Source organism: Asterias amurensis, chromosome 3 (assembly GCF_032118995.1).
Source record: "Asterias amurensis chromosome 3, ASM3211899v1".
NCBI lineage: Eukaryota > Metazoa > Echinodermata > Asteroidea > Forcipulatida > Asteriidae > Asterias > Asterias amurensis.
Window position 1 is genome coordinate 10,054,574 of NC_092650.1, and position 8,033 is coordinate 10,062,606.

At 36.3% G+C, this 8,033-nt stretch overlaps 1 long non-coding RNA gene across 1 annotated transcript; it reads right to left on the bottom strand.

Annotated features, from left to right (window-relative positions):
• Positions 1-6,203: 6,203 nt before the first annotated feature.
• On the bottom strand, positions 6,204-7,169 carry LOC139935442 (uncharacterized). Its single transcript, XR_011785808.1, has 3 exons — positions 7,098-7,169; positions 6,884-6,988; positions 6,204-6,347 (listed from the first exon to the last, which is right to left on the bottom strand). It is a non-coding gene; the product is annotated as an uncharacterized lncRNA (long non-coding RNA).
• Between the last annotated feature and the right edge of the window lie 864 nt (positions 7,170-8,033).

The following is an 8,033-nucleotide window of genomic DNA, read 5'->3' on the forward strand; positions in this document are numbered from 1 at the left end:
GTAGCTTAAGAACACCCGTATTGTTTAGTACAGAATTAATCTCAGCTCGATCTGAGCAATTAAAAAAATGATCATCTCAGATACCACTGAGATTTGACATGTAGCTTCAGAACACACATGTTCCTTAGGACAAAATTAATCTCAGCTGAATCTGAGAAGATTAAAAAAAATTATCATCTCAGATCGCGCTTAGATTCAACCAGTAGCTTCAGAACACCCATGTTCCTTACTGCAGAATTAATCTAAGGTCAAAATGAGAAGATTAAAAAAAGTGATCATCTCAGATCGCGCTAAGACTCAACCAGTAGCTTCAGAACTCCCATGTTTCTTAGTACAGAACTAATCTCAGCTCAATCTGAAAAGATTTAAAAAGCGATCTGCTGAGAAGATTAAAAAAATTATCATCTCATATCGCGCTAACATTCAAGCAGTAGCTTAAGAACACCCGTATTGTTTAGTACAGAATTAATCTCAGCTCGATCTGAGCAATTAAAAAAATGATCATCTCAGATACCACTGAGATTTGACATGTAGCTTCGGAACACCCATGTTTCCTAGTACATAATAAATCTCAGCTGAATCTGAGAAGATTAAAAAAAATCGCCATCTCAGATTCGCGTTTAGATTCAACCAGTAGCTTCAGAACACACATGTTCCTTAGTACAAAATTAATCTCAGCTGAATCTGAGAAGATTAAAAAAAATTTTCATCTCAGATCGCGCTTAGATTCAACCAGTAGCTTCAGAACACCCATGTTCCTTACTGCAGAATTAATCTAAGGTCAAAATGAGAAGATTAAAAAAAGTGATCATCTCAGATCGCGCTAAGATTCAACCAGTAGCTTCAGAGCTCCCATGTTTCTTAGTACAGAACTAATCTCAGCTCAATCTGAAAAGATTTAAAAAGCGATCTGCTGAGAAGATTTAAAAAAATTATCATCTCATATCGCGCTAACATTCAAGTAGTAGCTTAAGAACACCCGTATTTTTTAGTACAGAATTAATCTCAGCTCGATCTGAGCATTTAAAAAAATGATCATCTCAGATACCGCTGAGATTTGACCAGTAGCTTCAGAACAACCATGTTTATTGGTACAAAATAAATCCCAGCTCAATCTGAAAATATTTAAAAAATTATCATCTCAGATCGCGCTTAGATTCAACCAGTAGCTTCAGAACACCCATATTCCTTACTGCAGAATTAATCTAAGGTCAAAATGAGAAGATTAAAAAAATTGCCATCTCAGATCGCGCTAAGATTCAACCAGTAGCTTCAGAGCTCCCATGTTTCTTAGTACAGAATTAATCTCAGCTCAATCTGAAAAGATTTAAAAAGCGATCTGCTGAGAAGATTTAAAAAAATTATCATCTCATATCGCGCTAACATTCAAGCAGTAGCTTAAGAACACCCGTATTGTTTAGTACAGATTTAATCTCAGCTCGATCTGAGCAATTAAAAAAATGATCATCTGAGTGATGAAATGAATCTGAGAAGATTAAAAAAAATCGCCATCTCAGATTTGCGCTAAGATTCAACCAGTAGCTTCAGAACTCCCGTGTTTCTTAGTACAGACGTAATCTCAGCTCAATCAGAGAAGATTTTTAAAAATTCATCTTAGTTACCGATTAGATTCAACCTGTAGCTTCAGACCACTCATGTGTCTTAGTACAAAATTAATCTCAGCTGAATCTGAGAAGATTAAAAAAAATTATCATCTCAGATCGCGCTTAGATTCAACCAGTAGCTTCAGAACTCCCGTGTTTCTTAGTACAGGTATCCATCCTGTCTTAAAAATGACAGTTGTTGGGTTTTATAGCTAAAAATGAGCTTTACTTCGTTGTGGGGTTGTAACATATTTGACACTTTATGATTAATTGATCTTATTTGAATAAACAAATTGCAGTCTAGTTGTTCCACTGTCTTTGACAGATATCTTTGTCGTTTTATGAAAATATAAACACGTCTTTTTTAACTATAGCACCCCCCTTTCAGATGCTTGATTTCGAGACCTCAAATCCTAAATCTGAGGTCTCGAAATCAAATTCGTGGAAAATTACTGTCTTCTCGAAAACTACATTACTTCAGAGGCAGCCGTTTCTCACAATAAACCTCTACCCATTACTCGTTACCAAGAAAGGTTTTATGCCAACTATCTATTTTGAGTAATTACCAATAATGTCCACTGTCGTTTAAGCCTACAGTAAATACGCAGAACATAAACTGGTTGTATTAGTCATGTATAGCCCACCCTTCGTGTGTCTTTACCAAATATTCTAAATTATCTAGCTCCTGCTCGTGTATTCGGATGGCCCAAGGTATACAGAAAATGTTTTTAAACAAACCTGCTGAGATCATAGAGCTATAAATGGCTGAGACTCGGAAGTGTTTTGTGGTTATAACAATCCATCAACAGAGGGCGCTATTTACAAATTACAGTCTCAAAATTTTTGGCAACTCTTACGATGCCATGGGTAGGCTACTGCTTGAAGGTCATCACCCACAACATGTGCAGGCGACACCTACTATAACATTTTAAAAGAAATCCAGCCTTCTTTTTATTTGGTCGTTATTATACACACTTTTTTCATATGAGCAGTGAAGTGTATTGCCTCCTGCTAGATGTATAGGGCCTAACTTCATTATGACTGTATAAGCTCAGAAACACTTGCTTAGCACTGAATAGCTTTAAAAGAAAACTGGTTACCAGCAACAATTACATTTTAAGTTTACATCGTTGTGATCGGTGGCCCGGGGCTAACTTTTTTTCCCAAAACGACATTGCAATGATTTGGTAAAAGAGCAGGCCAATTTCATTATGACGTAATCTGACGGAAAGAACCAACACAGCGGCAGGGGAAAAACATTGCAATGCAGTTTGGAAAAAAAATTGCGGCCCGGGGTTGAGGGTTGGGGTTGGGTTTGGGACTGGGATGGGTTGGGGGTTGGGGTTGGGGCTGGCAATGGGGGGGGGGGGGGTAATGCTTCTCATACTGTGTTCTTATACGGATTATTTCTCCTATTTGGAACATGTTATTTAACTCTGAAATTTAATGGCAATAAATTAAGTATACATGGAAAACGGGTATAATTTTTTATTTCTAAAAATATTGAATATAGGATGGGGTAAATGGAACCTTTTCAGGAAACATGCTAATTACATTAATTCTCGCATGTGCACGGCCCATGTTGGTTGGCAAACGCCATAGAGTTGTGCACTAAGCAGACGCACAATCACGTCTGCGTCACCATTACCCGTTTATAAAACAGCCCAATCGATGTTCCCTAATTTGTTGCCAACCAAGTTAGTGCGCACTTGCAGTCATATTCCATGAAAAGGGTACATAAGTTTGATGCATAGAGCTATAAACATGCATATAGCTCTATTGTTTGATAGCAATTACTAGTTAAAAACAGGGTAGACCACGTGAAGGTTTTCATCTCCCACCCCACAAATGGCAGTTAAAAGTGTCCTTAATACATCGTTCAAGGCAGTGGACACTACTGGTAATTACTCAAAATAATTATTAACATAAAACCTTACTTGGTACTGAGCAATGGGGAGAGGTTGATGGTATAAAACATTGTGAGAAACGGCTCCCTCTGAAATAATTTTCAAAACATTTGATTTCGAGACCTCAACTTTAGAATTTGAGGTCTCGAAATCAAGCGTCTGAAAGCACACAACTTCGTGTGACCATGGTGCGAGCAGGGTGTTTATTCTTTCGTTAATATCTCGCAACTTCGCTGACCGATTGAGCTCAAATTTTATGCATATGATGAGATACACCAACTGTGAAGACTAGTTTTTGACAATTACCAATAGTGTCCACTGTCATTAACACGCTATAAATAAACACTAAAGACAGTGTCACGACCTTGTAATACAAAAATATGTAAAAAAATATGTTTGGTGAATAGATCTATACAAACAAGTTTTATATAGCTCTATTGTTCGATGACAATTAGTTAACAGCAGGGTGGACCACGTGAAGGTTGTCATCTCCCACCCCACAAATAACAGTTAAAGGGAATCTTAATACATCCTTAATGAGTACTCAATAAATAACACTAAAGACAATGTCATGACCTTGTAGTTAAAAAAATTGTTTGGTGCATAGAGCTATACAAACAAGTATTTATATAGCTCTATTGTTGGATGACAAATAGTTAACAACAGGGTGGACCACGTGAAGGTTGTCATCTCCCACCCCACAAATAACGGTTAAAGGAATCTTAATAGATCCTTGATGGTACTAAACACATATTTAATAAACACTAAAGACAATGTCATGACCAATATAATTAAAACATTGGTTTGGTGCAAAGAGCTATAGAAACAAGTATTTATATAGCTCTATTGTTTGATGACAATTAGTTAACAACAGGGTGGACCACGTGAAGGTTGTCATCTCCCACCCCACAAATAACAGTTAAAGGAATCTTACGAGATCCTTAATGGTACTAAACACCCTATAAATAAACACTAAAGACAATGTCATGACCTGGTAATTAAAACATTGGTTTGGTGCATAGAGCTATACAAACAAGTATATATAGGTATATTGTTTGATGACAATTAGTTAACAACAGGGTGGACCACGTGAAGGTTGTCATCTCCCACCCCACAAATAACAGTTAAAGGAATCTTAATAGATCCTTAATGGTACTAAACACACATTAAATAAACACTAAAGACAATTTCATGACCAATATAATTAAAACATTGGTTTGGTGCAAAGAGCTATAGAAACAAGTATTTATATAGCTCTATTGTTTGATGACAATTAGTTAACAGGGTGGACCATGTGAAGGTCGTCATCTCCCACCCCACAAATAACGGTTAAAGGAATCTTAATAGATCCTTAATGGTACTAAACACACATTAAATAAACACTAAAGACAATGTCATGACCAATATAATTAAAACATTGGTTTGGTGCATATAGAGCTATACAAACAAGTATTATAGAGCTGTATTGTCTGATGACAATTAGTTAACAACAGGGTGGACCACGTGAAGGTTGTCATCTCCCACCCCACAATCAGTTAAAGGGGATCTTTATACATCGTTAAAGGGGTACTCAACACACTATAAAAAAACACTAAAGACAACGTCATGACCTTGTAATTAAAACCTTGTTAATGAGAACTCAATTACCCTTAATACCATGGCTCTGTCATGATCTATGTAATTATAAAACCTCTAGTTAATGAGAACTCAAATGACCTTAATGAATACCATGGACAATGTCAAGAACTTTGTAATTATAAAACCTTGTTAATGAGTACTCAAACAAAGACGTCATGAACTTTGACATTACAAACTTTAATTAACCCTATGTGTGTCACAATATTTTACATGTCTTCATACAGTAAATAATAATAAAAACATGGTGGCCACCATGTAAGGGTTCCACAGAACAGATACCATATAAGCAATAAGAATAATAAAAATTACAATAGCAATGAAATAAACTTCATCCAGAGTTAAGTATTTTAGCAATGAGGACAACAACTGTTTCATGTCAACTTCCAAGAATGAATAAAACAGGCCAACGAATAGTGAAATTTACAAAAAAAAATTTTGTGTTATTTTAAATGGGAAAATATCAATCTATCTAGCCTATACCGCTCCATACTGTAGAAGGAAGGTCTCTTCGTCACCATTCCACCTTGATCTTTCTTGTGCTTGTCGCTTCCATGTGAAGCTTCCACGTGAAGCTTCCACATTCTGTTGTGCCGTCCATCCAAGGCCAACTTGATCTGCCTCTTTGTGTTCTTGGGGTTCATTCTGTTATACAATGTGTCCATCTGTTGACATGACGCCTTAGATGAGGTGGTGAAGAAAGAGTTTTCTTCACGATAATCCTGTAATAATATGATCAAACGTAAAAAAAAAAGTTTTAACTTTTTTTTTGTGGTCACTATTATACACTCATCTTTGACCTTTAAACTCAAGATTTAACTCAGGTTTTAATTTAAAGGTCAAAGATGAGTGTGTAATAATAACCACAAAAATGGCTTTTTATAAAGCATGCATATCTCTCACTCAGTGACGCGCCTGCAGTTTAACAACACAGTATTGGTGCAAGGTAATATGGGACTATGTTTTAATTATGAGACGTAAGAAATGTATATTTTCTGCACTTTAATGGATTTCTAAACTTTCAGCTTAAGCTTAGCTAAAAGAGATCCTACCTTCAAACTCCACTTGGGACCCTGGTATGTAGCTGAGAAATACTTTGATGTCCATCTCCTCAAGCCATGATGTATCTCTCTTTGTACTGTGTTGTCACATCTTCATGGTCCATATTGACGGAGGGCAGAAAAGCAGTCGTCACAATCATCTGAAAGAAAATAACAATGTACTCACATCAGGACGAACCATATGAAAACAAATATAGATCATCAGGGTCCATGTTACAACGCTGCTTAAGCTCCACAGGGAACTAAGCACAACATTAATATGCCAAAATACCGTGTCACATGTACAATTTATGACTAGTATCCTGCTTTTGTTTTGGTTAGCAGAAAACTGTTAAGCAATATTTTTTGCTTAAACAGCCAGATGAAATTTGGCCCTGATTACAAAACAGGACGATGCTGAATTAAGAAGAACTTTTTCCAGATACGAACATAGTCTTGTTTGCCTACAGAAAAAAATTGTACTCCTTTTGAAGTAGAGAGTGAGGCATCCAGGTACAGTAACAGGTTAATTGCAGCAACTCCGTTGGATGGTTCAGTCAACGTCCCGGTCAGTCATTAAACAGCCAACCTGAATAACACATCAAAAGAAAACTAAAACAAGAAGGTTCTGAATTAATCAGAGCTTTTACAGATTGAAATCATTGTATTTTAAATTATCGAAAAGAAAAATATCTACCTTTTTGAGGTAGAAAGTGAGGCGTCAAGATACAGCAACAGGTCGATTCCAGAAACTCCGTTAGACAGTTCAGTCAACGTCCCGGTCAGTCATCAAGCAGCCAACCTGAATAACACATGAAAAGAAAACTATAAGGAAAAGGTTCTGAATTAAATAGAGCTTTAAACAGATTGGGTTTGTTAAAAACTTCTTTGTCTAAAGAAAAAATATCCACCTTTTGAAGTCAAGAGTAAGGCATCCAGATACAGCAACAGGTCAATTTCAGCAACTCCGTTGGATGGTTCAGTCACATATCATCATTGCATGAAATAAAAAACAAATACATACAATCAAAACATACATTAAGAAACCAGGTTTCTTCTGATTAGTTTGGGATTATTTTCAGTGCGATAGATGGTGTGGGTGGTTGTTACATATGACCCTGTGAACCATGACGGATGGAGGTGCAAGTTTGATTAGTCGAGTAATGAATAAAATGGCATACCTTAAGAGATTGTGTAAAAATACTAGTGATGTTTTTCTTGAATGTAAAAATAACAGAAACAAAATCTACTTGTTGAAGTAGAGACTGAGGCAGCCAGATACAGTGTCAGGTCGATCCCTGTAACCCCATTAGGCGGTTGTTCAGTCAACGTTCCAGTCAGTCATTAAACAGCCAACCTGAATAACACATCAAATTAAACTAAAACAGGAAAATGCTGAATTAAATAGAGCTTTTACAGATTAATGTTGTCCAAAACTTCTTTATCTCAAAAAAAAGATATCTACCTTATGAAGTGGAGAGTGAGGCGTCCAGCTACAGCAACAGGTCGATTCCAGCAACTCCATTAGATGGTTCAGTCAACGCCCCGGTCAGTCATCAAGCAGCCAACCTGAATAACATATCAAAAGAAAAATTAAAACAAAGAAGGTCCTCAATTAAATAGAGCTTAAAACAGATTGGATTTGTTAAAAACATCTTGTCTAAAGAAAAAATATCCACCTTTTGAAGTAGAAAGTGAGGCATCCAGATACAGCGACAGGTCAATTTCAGCAACTCCGTTGGATGGTTCAGTCACATATCATCATTGCATGAAATAAAAAACAAATACATACGATCAAAAAATTCATTTAGAAACCAGGTTTCTTCTTATTAGTTTGGGATTATATT